The sequence below is a fragment of the Balaenoptera borealis genome, assembly GCF_965194805.1.
Source record: "Balaenoptera borealis genome assembly, chromosome: 2".
Taxonomy (NCBI): Eukaryota; Metazoa; Chordata; class Mammalia; order Artiodactyla; family Balaenopteridae; genus Balaenoptera; species Balaenoptera borealis.
The window spans coordinates 28,440,479-28,454,290 of record NC_138867.1 but is presented as its reverse complement, the minus strand read 5'-3'; the positions used below and the strand labels follow the sequence as shown (position 1 = coordinate 28,454,290).

At 41.2% G+C, this 13,812-nt stretch overlaps 1 protein-coding gene across 8 annotated transcripts in view; it reads right to left on the bottom strand.

Annotated features, from left to right (window-relative positions):
- Window positions 1–13,812, bottom strand: part of PDZD2 (PDZ domain containing 2) — a 387,522-nt gene that overhangs the window by 206,437 nt on the left and 167,273 nt on the right. The gene's annotated exons all lie outside the window — the stretch shown is intronic.

Genomic DNA, 13,812 nt, shown 5'->3' with positions numbered 1-13,812 from the left:
GGTGTCCGACGTAGGCTAATTAATTTTTAAAAATTGAAAAATTGAAAAATTAAGTTTAACAAGTAAAATAAAGATGCCATTAGATTAAATGTGTTAAGGGAGTGGTTTGGTGGGAATGAACAACTAGAGTCAAACGAGTTGGAAAAAACCATTATGATGCCGGACAGGAAAGTTATCCTGTGGTGATTAATACCATTTTACTTTGGTTAAGGGGTGGGAATGGTGTTAATAACTGGCAAGGGGTATGAGGGAGGGCTCTGTGGTGCTAGTGAAGTTCTGTTGCTTGATTTGAGTGATGGCTAATATAAACATTCACCAGCTGAGGGCTTCCCTGGTGGCGCAGTGGTTGAGAATCTGCCTGCCAATGCAGGGGACCCGGGTTCGAGCCCTGGTCCAGGAAGATCCCACCTGCTGGGGAGCAATGAAGCCCGTGCGCCACAACTACTGAGCCTGCGCTCTAGAGCCTGCGAGCCACAACGACTGAGCCCACGTGCCACAACTACTGAAGCCCGCGTGCCTAGAACCCGTGCTCCGCAACGAGAGAAGCCACCGCAATGACAAGCCCGAGCACCGCAACGAAGAGTAGCCCCTGCTCTCCACAACTAGAGAAAGCCCACAGGCAGCAACAAAGACCCAACATAGCCGAAAATAAAAATTAAAAAAAAATAATAAAAATTCACTACCTGAATACTTATGATTTGGGCCTTTTTCTTTACGTATATTATACTTAAAATTTTTTTGGAGGAAGCATTTCTGGAATGATAGAATAAGGACCTCCAGAAATCCATTTCTCCATAAAAAAAACAACAACACTGAAAAAAAATTATCAAAAGCAACTTTTTCAGGACTCTGGAAATTAACTAAAGGTTTGAAGCAGTGTAAGAAACACTTATTCAAGAAAAATGGCTGAATCTCAGAAAGCACAGTGAGCTTTGTGGCATTTTACCTTACCCTATTACCATCTCTTTCTCCCCAGCCCCCAAACCCTTCAAAACCAACTATGGCAGCTGTAGAAACAAGCAGTGTAGCAGCTGCTGGGTCAGAGCAAGTTTGGAGGTTTTCAAAAGCTCTATCCCCAGAGGACTGCCAGTATTAACCAGTCTGGCAGCTCTCTGAAAAGCTCCATTTTCAGGACTTAACGTTATTTGACTTGGTTCAGAGTTGACTCTGCAAGAACAGCCCTACCCCTAGGTCATCTGTTGAAAACAATCAGTGACAGTTGTTTAACATCTGTAGCTTCCTGAGAAAATATTTGCAAATCATATATTTGATGATAAGAGACCTGTATCTAGAACATATAAAAAACACTTACAACTTAACAACAACAAACAGAAGCAACAGATCCAATTTAAAAATGAGCTAAGGATTTAAGTACATGTTTTCCCAAAGATATACAAATGTCCAAAAGCCCATGAAAAGGTGCTCAACATCATTAGGTAGGTACCAGGGAATGCAAATCAAAACCACAATGAAATACCACTTCACACCCACTAGAATGGCTGTAATAATAAAGACAGATAATAGCAAGTATTGATGAGAATGTGGAGAAATTACAACCCTCATGCGCTGCTGCTGAGAAAGTGAAATTGTGCAGCCCTTTTGAAATGCAGCATGGCAGTTCTTCAAAAAGTTACACATAGAGTTTCCGTGTGACCATCAGTTCCATTCCTAGGCATACACCCAAGAGTACTGAAAACATATGTCCACACAAAAACTCGTACACCAGTGTTTGCAGTAGCATTATTTATAATAGTCAAAAGTGGAGATGACCCAAATGTCCATCAATTGATGGTTAAACAAATGTAGTATATCCATACTATGAAATACTATTCGGCAATATAAAGGACTGAAGCTCTGAAAAATGCTACAACACAGATGAACATTGAAAGCATCATGCTAAGTGAGAGAAGCCAGGCACAAAAGACCACATACCAAAATATCTGGAATAGGGAAATCTACCAAGACAGAAAGTAGATTAGAGGTCACCAGAGGCTAGGAGAAGGAAGAAATGGGGAATGACTGGTAATGGGTATGGGGCTTCTTTTTGGAAGGATAAAAATGTCTTAAAAGTAGATATTGGTGGGTGGGGCTTCCCTGGTGGCGCAGTGGTTGAGAATCTGCCTGCCAATGCAGGGGACACAGGTTCGAGCCCTGGTCTGGGAAGATCCCACATGCCGCGGAGCAACTGGGCCCGTGAGCCACAGCTACTGAGCCTGCGCGTCTGGAGCCTGTGCTCCGCAACAAGAGAGGCCGCGATAGTGAGAGGCCCGCGCACCGCGCTGAAGAGTGGCCCCCGCTTGCCACAACTAGAGAAAGCCCTCGCACAGAAACGAAGACCCAACACAGCCATAAATAAACAAAAATAAATAAATTAAAAAAAAAAAAAGTAGATATTGGTGATATTCAACTCTTTGAATATATAAACCCACTCAATTATACACTTTAAAAGGGTAAATTTTGTATGTGAATTGTACCTTAATAAAGCTGCTGTAAAGCAACAAAGTTTACTTTAATAATTCCTTAATATCATTATTAATCATATTATCCTTACCCTAGGGGTAAAGCAGTTTTCTGAGGCATGGATGCAAACCCCCCCATAAAATCAGGGATGTTGTATGTCTTACACACCAGTATTTCCCCAATACATACAACCAGGGCTAAACGATGGTAGGTGGTCAATAGATATCCTTATATGAATAAAACAGTAGAGAGATTAAGAAACTGTTTAGAACCAGATATCCTGATTTCTGATTCTTCCTTCCATAGTGGAGAGGTGGGTAGACGGTGATACCATGAATAAGGAATTTGAGGTGACCTGGCCAGCATGCCAGGTACACGCCTTATTGGGAAATGGATATGCTGTTTATTTAAGATGGAGGTGCTCTCCTTTGGGATAGACATGCTATTTGGCGGATGGGTGGTAATGGGCAGAGCATCCCAGCCAAAAAACCCTCAGGTCTTGGAGGCAGGTAAACCTGGGCTCAGTTCCAGGCTCTGTTCCTTAGCAGGTATGTTTGCCTAATCTTTCTCAGCCTAAATTTCCTCATCTATAAATGCAGATAATAATACATTGTTGGGTTGTTGTCAGAATTAAGTAAGAAGAGTATGTGTAATGCATTTAATAAATATTTTCATTGACATTATTAACATCTAATGACCAAACGGGTTTTCAAATACCTAATTAAAAAATGGAGATGGGCCAGTAGTTGTTTTCAGACCACTCAGAAGGCCCTGAAGAGGTTTGGACCTCACTCTACCCTCCCAACATGGTAGCATTGAGCAAAGTAGAGAAAAACAATGACTCCTTCCCCTCCCACAGCTCACACTCCCCAGCGGCCATCAGCCTGGCTTGAAACCAACACAGTTATCGGGGGTGGGGGGAGGTAGTAAAAGGTAGGAAATAGGAAATATCTCACCCTTAGGAGAGAAGAGGGACATAGGCAATTTACACACACGTCAACCAATTACTCCCCCCCCCATTTTATAATGGTGTCATATTTAGTTGTTTTTCTTATTAAAAAGGAATACATGCCCATAAAAATGCAAATTATATCCAGGTATATCCTCTACATAAAGTAGAGGAGGGCCAGTTGAACCTGAACTTGTTCCTATCAGAAGCTGTAACCTCATTAAAAGAAAAAAAAAAAAAAGTTTTCATTTTGCTTGACACAGGTTAATAACATACCTGTAGAAACAAGTTACAATGCTAGAGAGTATTCTGTAATTGCTGGGAAGAATTGGGATTGTTTAAGATTTAAATTAGGTAAAGCAACCAGCACAGTGGCTAGCACCTGGTAGGTCCTCAGAAAATGGTCACTATTATTTTCAACACCCTTCTCCCAAACATTCTGTGTGTGTAGTATGCACTACTATGAAATACACAATTGAATAGTGCCCTCCAGAGGCCACTGGGATTCAACTGTGCTGACAGCTGAAAGTCTGGAAAGACCAAAGAGAAACTCAGCTTTATGAGGACAATGAAATCTAGTGGAAACGAGTCCAGTTAGGCGCCGTGGGAACTGGTGCTGGGAACTGCAAGTCGCCAAGCCCCTGGAAGCTCTCGTCTCATCCCTCTCTCTCTGGGGACACTCTCAGCTCTGCCCATTTCTGCATGTCCACTCTGTGCTGCTCTAAAGGGACCAACTTCCTCTTGATGTCTGCCCTTCTGGGACTTCAGGCATGTGGCTCTGGCTCTCCCCGGACATGATTCTGGACCTGACTCCATTTGACCTTTCAGCTCATCTCAAATAGCTAAGCAGATTGGTCTCTCATGGGCTTGACTCCAAATTCCCAGGAGACAAAACTGTCCGCCTAGAGACTGCATTTAGTTTATCCATCCCTGGTGGGTGGCCAGTTGCTGCTGGAGGTAGGGGTGTGGTGTGTGTCTGGTGTGTGTGGTGTGTGTGTGTGTGTGTGTGGTGTGTGTGTGATGTGTGTGTGTGGGGTGTGTGTGTTGTGTGTGGTGTGTGTGTGTGTGGTGTGTGTGTGGGGGGTGTGTGTGTTGTGTGTGGTGTGTGTGTGTGCTGTGTGTGTGGTGTGTGTGTGTGTGTTGTGCTGTGTGTGGTGTGTGTGTGTGTGTGTGGTGTGTGTGTAGTGTGTGTGTGGGGGTGTGTGTGGGGTGTGTGTGTGGTGTGTGTGGTGTGTGTTGTGGTGTGCATGTGGCGTGCGTGTGGTGTGTGTGTGGGTGTGTGTGTGGGTGTGTGTGTAGGGGAGGGAGAGAGGGCCAGGGTCATGTGGTACAAAACAGATTTAGCACATACAGAATATACAGACCTGTGGGAGGCATGTCAAAAGAGTCTGCCTTTCTCATAACAATGAGCTAATATTTACCGAGTTTATCATGCACCATGCACCCTACTAGGAGCTTTATAGGCATCACCTCATTCAATCTCACAACCTTCTTGTGAAACTTGATCCTGTTATCATCTCCCACCTTTAGAAGTAACTGCTGGTAACAATGGTTGTGTATCTTTCAGTAATTTAACTGATGCATTTTATTCCCACTGTAAAGATGAGGGAACTGAGGCTTAGAGAGGTAGAGCTTATTATCTGACTGGGGGAGACAAGATTTACACATGTTAAATGATTAGTAAATGACATGGGAGTGATTAAGTACTAAATTGTGTGTTGCCACAGTATTAGTTTTCATTGCTGTGTAACAAATTCCCACAAATGTAGAGGCTTTGGAGCAACCCTCATTGATTAGCTTGCGGTCCTATAGGTTAGAGGTACAGCACTGCACGATGGCACTCTCTGCTCCGTGTTTCATGAGACTGACATCAAGGTTTTGTCTGGGGCTGCCAACAATCTCATCTGGGGCCCAGAGACCTCTTCTAAGCTCATTGGTTGTTGGCAGAGTTTAGTTCTTTGCAGCTTTAGGACAGAGGTCCCCATTTTCCTGCTAGCTGTCAATCGCCAGCTGCTCTCAGGTACTAGAGGTTGTACTTTTCCATGGCCAGTTCACACTGTGGATATTTGCTTTCCTGCAGGTCAGCTGAAGCATGTCTCCCCGGCTGCCCCATCTGGTACCAGCCAGGGAACACTCTCTGCTTTTCAAGTGCTGGTATGATTAGGTCAGTCCCACCCAGATAATCCCCCCTTCCGAAAACTAACTGTGTCATGACACACCTTATCATGGGAGTAAAATCCATCCAATTCACAGTCCTGGGGGATATGAGGGTGTGTACAAGGTGGGAGTGTGTGGAATTCTCGGTGCCATCTTAGAATCCTACCTATTATACCCATGAAAATAGATTTTGTATGTGCAGGTCAGAGCTGTTCCCAGGATGGGGAGAAGGAAAGGTTTCAGGGTTGGGGGGTGAGGATTGGACTAGGCCTTGAAGGATGGACCATGCTGGAAAAGACAGCATTTCCCTGAGATGGCCTTAGAAACTCAACACCATGACTCAAGATAATTTGGGAAAATTAATGGGTAAGAATTTCAAACAATATTTAGAAAAAATTTCAGCACTGAGATGGAGGAAGAAGCTAGTACTACTAGATGTTACAACATGATCAAAATACTATGTGATGAGCATAAAAATAGACATATAGTTGAGAAGAACAAAAATAAAAAACCCAGAAATAGAAATGTATGTATATGTGTATGTGTATGTGTCACAATAAATCAAGCCTTACAAATTAAGTGAAGAAAATTAATTATTAATAAATGATGTTTGGATAATTACATAGCAATTTAGGAAAAAAGACATAAAATTTCTACACATCAAAATAAATGCCAGCTAAATTAAATTTTAAATTATAAAGATAACTTTAAAATGCAATCATGAAAATTGGTAGAAGAGAGTTTCAGGTCTTCAGGAAGATAGCAACATCCTAAGATTAAAGCAGTGAAAAGACAATTACAAAAGAAAAAAACTCAAACTCATCCATAGAAACAGTTAAAATTTCTACACAGTAATAACAACAATTTATTAAAAGATTAAGGGGAATTTTAACTGCAAAGGGATTAAAAAGATTAAGGTCTATTATATCTAAATGCATATTCCAATGCTGAAGATTAGGACTCCAACAGATAGTAGACAAAAGACATGAATAGATGATTTAGAAAACAGGGAAGATAAAATAGAGAGAAAAAAAAAAAAACTAGGGGAAAATGGCCAAATTATCTGATCAAATAAATGCAAATTAAAACCATAAAAGTGATCCATATTTTAATTAACTTCTACTAAACATAATTTAAAATCATAATACCAAATTCTGAAATGATCCTGGTACACTGCACTCATACATTTTTGGTGAGAGTATAATTAGGTAAAGCCATTTGTGAAAAGCAATTTGGCAAAATGTCCTTTGACATAGTACCTTCATTCCAGGAAATCTGTCCCAAGAGCAGGATTCAAAAGGAAAGTCCTGGTCAAAAGCATTTCCAATGCAGTGTTACACACAGTATTGAAAAACTGGGAATGACAAAGAACATGCTTACCTAAATGATCATTAGTGATTATACTTATCAAGACTATTAAGGTGGAACGTGTCTGAATATGTTATATGAAAAACGATAATACAGAATTCTGTATGTAATATAATTTAATATTTTAAAAATATTCCTATGGTACTGGTGAAAGAGAAAAACAACTTTTACATACGGTCAGTGGGGATACAAATTAGTGTAACCTCTTGGGCAAAACAATTTGCAATGAGTAAAAAACTTTTAATGGGATTTGCTTGAGGATTCCACTTCTAGGAATTTATCCTTCACATAAATGTACTTGTACAGTACACAGAGACGTGAACATACGATTTACTGCAGAATTGTTGACACAGCAAAGACTGCACAATGAAAATGCCCATTAATTGGTGATCAATTAAATAAATCACATTAGAACCCTTTGGTGGAATATTATATAGCTGTTGAAAAGAATGAGAGAGAAAATGATACTTACTTGTGATTGAAACAATCTCTAAGATAGGGTTTTTTTTTTAATTTTTATTTATTTATTTATTTATGGCTGTGTTGGGTCTTCATTGCTGCACACGGGCTTTCTCTAGTTGCGGCGAGTAGGGGCTACTCTGCCTTGCGGTGCGCAGGCTTCTCACTGCGGTGGCTTCTCTTGTTGCAGAGCACGGGCTCTAGGCGCATGGGCTTCAGTAGTTGTGACTTGCGGGCTCTAGAGTGCAAGCTCAGTAGTTATGGCGCATAGGCTTAGTTGCTCCATGGCATGTGGGAATCTTCCTGGACCAGGGCTCGAACCTGTGTCCCCTGCATTGGCAGGTGTATTCTCAACCACTGTGGCACCAGGGAAGTCCTTAAGATAGGTTTTTATTTTATTTATTAATTTTTAAAATAAATTTATTTATTTATTTTTGGCTGTGTTGGGTCTTCGTTTCTGCACAGGTCTTTCTCTAGTTGCTGTGAGCAGGGGCTACTCTTCATTGCGGTGCACAGGCTTCTCATTGCGGTGGCTTCTCTTGTGGCTCATGGGCTCTAGAGTGCAGGCTTAGTAGTTGTGGCACACAGGCTTAGTTGCTTAGTTGCAGCATGTGGGATCTTCCCGGACCAGGGCTCAAACCCGTGTCCCCTGCATTGGCAGGCAGATGCTTAACGACTGCACTACCAGTGAAGTCCTAAGATAGGTTTTTAAATTAAAAAAAAATTAAGATGCAGAATAGTGTGGATAGTGTGCCCCTGTTTGTGTAAAAGAGAAGTAACAAAGAGAATTTGGATATGCTTAGAGAATTCTTGGAAAGATACCCCCAAACTGGTAATGGACAGGACCCTGGGGTGCAGCTAGAGACTAGAGAGTGGGGTCTGAATCAAGGAGAATTCTCAGTCACCGTCTACTGTGAACATTCTGTTCTACTTGAATGTTTTGCCATGTACAAGCATTACTTTCCAATGGTAAAATAATAGTTAAGAAAGGTAGTCTGAAAATTATATATTGCAGATGAACATAGATGAGATGGAAATAGACGAATCTATTGAGTTAGCGTGGTGGGGCTATATTTGCATGGTCACAGATTAGACACTAACATAGAAAAATTCAATTAATTGAGAATTAGGGTAGTAGAATTGTAAGTCATTGCTTCCTTTAAAATTCCACTTCAACATTGTTTTAATGTTGCCACTGAAATAAAGATTAGTGTGGGGCGAGGGACTGGGTGCCTGAGGAATTAACTAATAGCTCTATAAATACGCTGCTCTGGAATGAATAAAGGGAAGAATAATCAGACAAAGAGAGCTCGCAAAATGGTCCAGGGAGCAAGCAGTTAGCAAGAGGAGTACAGCCAGGGTGTCTGTGCTTGGTGGGACGGCTGACCAGGACACCCCATGGTGGGAACTCAGGGGCCACCTGGAAAGCAAGCGCGAGGGAACTGGGAGGGTTTAGGAAGAGGGTGCATGCCTGCAGAGCCTGAAGAAACCAGCCCTCTGGAGAGCCAGTCAAGGAGGAGTGGTGGGCATGGGGCTGATGAGAAACATCTAGATCCCACAAATCTCAAATGAGACATTTCCTTAGGGAGTAGGGCTAACCTTTGTACCTGTGAGATGACTACTCTGGAAATGCTGATTTCTCATGCCTCTCAGAAAAAAAAATGTGAGCATGCATCCCATATATATATGTTTATTTATTTAATGTGTACATGTACTATTGTACTAATACATTAGATACATTATAAAACATATATGAAAAAGCTACATTTTTAAAATATACACTTAATATGAAGTGCTTAATATTTTAAAATCTTTTTTCACCTTTACTAAAATAAATCACATAAAGTGAATATTATTTTTAGTAAAAGCTATACAGTTAAATATACTCCAAGGTCTTCAAAAACTTGGCTTAACATTTTGGAATGTGATAATTCACAAGTACGGTCTGAAGTTCAGAATAAATGGATGCTGGTTTTAAAGGCTGCCACAGCTGAATCTATCTCACAAGGATAGGGAGCTCCAAATGGAAACAATACATTAGTGGCAGCACTTAATAAAAAGTAATATTCATTTTGCAGCCCTATCTACCACTTGTGCAAAGGTTTTGGTTAAAACTTTGTGTTAATTTTCAACTTGGTTGAGTTTTTCTTGCCGAGTTATTGAGAGGTACTGTCTTTTAAAATAGTTTTTAACATATAAGTTTTGTAAAATTCTTTGGAAGATTTAAAAAATAGAAAATTTTGTTCTCAAGATTTCAAATATGTGCATATGAAACATTTTGTTGGCAAACATAGCATTTTGGGGGAAGAAAGTAATAAGCATGGAAACATTTCCAAAAATCCGTTTTGAAAATGCTCTTTCCATAGCATGAATTTCTTTCAAATAGTAGTTACTACTTTCTTATCGTTGTTGCAGTATCATCTTTACCTTGAAAGACAGGTTATGTCTGTTTGTGTTTGCAAAAATAGCCTCCAGGCTGTGGGCCCCAGGACCTGCCCATGCTGTCCCAGGAGGGTGTGGCCAGCTTCCGTGACTGGAAAATCCATCAGTGCATGTCAGAACCCACCTTGCTGCCCCGGGAGGGCATGGACAGCTCTCACTACTGGGAAATCCACCAGTGGGTGCCGGGACCTGCCCCACTGTCCCGGGAAGATGTGGATAACTCCCCCCACTAGGAAATCCATCAGCAAGTGCCAGGAGCTGCCCGCCATCCCAGAAGCATGCAGAAACCTCTCACTACTAGGAAATCTGCCAGTGGGTGCCGGGACCTGTCCCGCTGTCCCAGGAGGGCACAGATAGCTCCCCCACTAGGAAATTTGCCCAAAGGAGGGACTGAAACCACAGCTGAGCCCCAGGGGCTATGTGACTAATGAAGAAGAGCTGAAATCTCTCCTCGTGGCTGTGTGAACTGTGGAGTTACACCCCCACTGAGGGCTTCCTAAATTCAGCACCTGTGAAACATCTGAAAGGACAACAAGCACTCTTGCAACTGGAACAGGTCTGGCTTTAGCAGCTGTAAGCTCTGTGGGCATGTACACGTGGAGGTAGGGACAGACCAAAGTTCGAGTTGCCTCCATAGCTCCCACAGTGGGTCCAGGTGCATGACTACCGCAGTACTGGGACCTAACCTCAGTGGACCTGCACCAGTGGCTGGGTGAAAACAACGCCTGAGAGTCACCAGGGCCAATTGTTGGCATACCCACAGTTAAGGCAAGACTGAGAGCAGTGCCAACAACAGTCCACTTTGTGAGCTCGTGCAGCATGTGAAGAGAACAGAGCACGTTCACAGGTGAACGGCTCCAAAGGAGGAAAACTCAGTGGCTTCCCTCCCAGTGGGAGTGCTCCAATCCCACCTACGTTGCACCGCAGATCAGAATCACAGCTAAGAAACAGATCTGGGGGCCTCTACTCCAACAACTAGGGAGCAGACCCCACCCCTGACAGGGCAGTGACAACCACAGAGCAAAGGGGAGGCCCCGCTCAATATCTAGCGCAGGATCTGATCACCACAACACCAATCAAACCCCCTATCAATGGGATAATGTCGCAAGCCTCTGGACCAACCTCACCCACCAGGGAGCAGATTCCAGAAGCAAGAGGAACTGCAATCCTGCAGCCTGCAGAAAGGAGACCACAAACACAGTAAGTGTGACAAAATGAGATGGCAGAGAAATATGCTGCAGATGAAGGAGTCAGATAAAAACCTACAAGAACAACTAAATGAAGAGGAGTTAAGCAATCTATCTGAAAAAGAATTCAGAGTAATGATAGTAAAGATGATCCAAGATCTTGGAAACAGAATGGAGGCACGGATAGAGAAGATACAAGAAAAGTTTAACAAAGACCTAGAAGAACTAAAGAACAAACAGAGATAAATCATGAAATGAAAAATACAGTAGAAGGAATCAATAGCAGAATAACTGAGGCATAAGAACGGGTAAGTGACCTTCTCTGCTGCAGAACAGAATAAAAAAAAAGAATGAAAAGAAATGAGGACAGTCTCAGAGACCTCTGGGACAACATTAACTGCACAAACATTTGAATTACAGGGGTCCAAGAAAAAGAAGAAAAAGAGAAAGGACCTGATTTGAAAAAAATATTTGAAGAGCTCATAGTCAAAAACTTCCCTAATATGGGAAAGGAAATAGTCACCTATGTCCAAGAAGCACAGAGAGCCCCATACAGGGTAAACCCAAGGAGGAACACACTGAGACACATATTAATCAAATGAACAGAAATTAAATACAAAGAAAAAATATTAAAAACAACAAGGGAAAAGCAACAAATAACACACAAGGGAATCCCCATAAGGTTATCAGCTGATTTTTCAGCAGAAACTCTGCAGGCCTGAAGGGAGTTGCAAGATATATTTAAAGTGATGAAAGGGAAAAACCTATAACTAAGAATACTCTACCCAGCAAGGCTCTCATTCAGATTCGACAGAGAAATCAAAAGCTTTACAGACAACAAAAGCTAAGAGAATTCACCACCACCAAACCAGCTTTACAATAATTGCTAAAGGAACTTCTCTAGGCAAGAAGCACAAGAGAAATAAAAGAGGAAGGGAAGAAAAAAGACCTATAAAAACAAACCCAAAACAATTAAGAAAATGGCAATAGGAACATACATATTGATAATTACCTTAAATGTAAATGGATTAAATGCTCCAACCAAAAGACATAGACTGGTTGAATGGATACAAAAACAAGACCCGTATATATGCTATCTACAAGATACCCATTTCAGACCTAGGGACACATACAGACTGAAAGTGAGGGGATGGAAAAAGGTATTCCATGCAAATGGAAATCAAAAGAAAGCTGGAGTACCAATACTCATATCAGACAAAATGGACTTTAAAATAAAGACTGTTATGAGAGACAAGGAAGGAAACTACACAGTGATCAAGGGATCAATCCAAGAAGAAGACATAACAATTGTAAATGTTTATGCACCCAACAGAGGAGCACCTCAATACATAAGGCAAATGCTAACATCCATAAAAGGGGAAATAGACAGTAACACAATAATAGTGGGGGACTTTAACACTCTACTTACACCAACGGACAGATCATCCAGACAGAAAATTAATAAGGAAACACAAGCCTTAAATGACACATTAGACCAGATAGAATTAATTGATATTTCTAAGACATTCTATCCAAAAGCAGCAGAATATACTTTCTTCTCAAGTCCACATGGAACATTCTCCAGGATAGACCACAGCTTGGGTCACAAATCAAGCCTTGGTAAATTTAAGAAAACTGAAATTGTATCAAGCATCTTTTCCGACCACAGTGCTATGAGATTAGAAATCAATTACAGGGACTTCCCTGGTGGTGCAGTGGTTAAGAATCCACCTGCTAATGCAGGGGACATGGTTTTGAGCCCTGGTCTGGGAAGATCCCACATGCCGCGGAGCAACTAAGCCTGTGTGCCACAACTACTGAGTCTGCACTCTAGACCCCACGAACCATAACTACTGAGCCCACGTGCCATAACTACTGAAGCCCACGTGCCTAGAGCCCATGCTCTGTAACAAGAAAAGCCAGTGCAATGAGAAGGCTATGCACCACGATGAAGAGCAGCCCCCACTCACTGCAACTAGAGAAATCCCACGCACAGCAACAAAGACCCAACGCAGCCAAAAAAATTTTTTTAATTAATTAATTAATTCAAAAAATAAAGAAATCAATTACAGGAAAAAACTGTAAAAATTACAAACACATGAAGGCTAAACAATATGCTACAAAATAACCAATGGATCACTGAAGAAATCAAAGAGGAAATCAAAAAACACCAAGAAACAAATGACAATGAAAACACAATGACTCAAAACCTACGGGATGCAGCAAAAACAGTTCTAATATGCAAGTTTATAGCAGTACAATCTCACCTCAAGGAACAAGAAAAATCTCAAATAAATAACCTAACCTTACACCTAAAGCAACTAAAGAAAGAAGAACAAACAAAACCCAAAGCTAGTAGAAGAAAAGAAATCATAAAGATCAGAGGAGAAATAAATGAAATAGAAATGAAGAAAACAATAGCAAAGATCAATGAAACTAAAAGCTGGTTTTTTGAGAAGATAAACAAAATCGATAAACCTTTAGCTAGCCTCATCAAGAAAAAAAGGGAGAGGACTCAAATCAATAAAATTAGAAATGAAAAAGGAGAAGTTACAAAAGACACCGCAGAAATACAAAGCATCATAAGAGAATACTACAAACAACTATATGCCAATAAAATGGACAACCTGGAAGAAATGGACAAATTCTTAGAAATGCACAACCTGCCGAGACTGAACCAGGAAGAAATAGAAAATATGAACAGAACAATCACAAGTAATGAAAATGAAACTGTAATTAAAAATATTCCAACAAACAGAAGTCCAGGACCATATGGCTTCACAGGCAAAT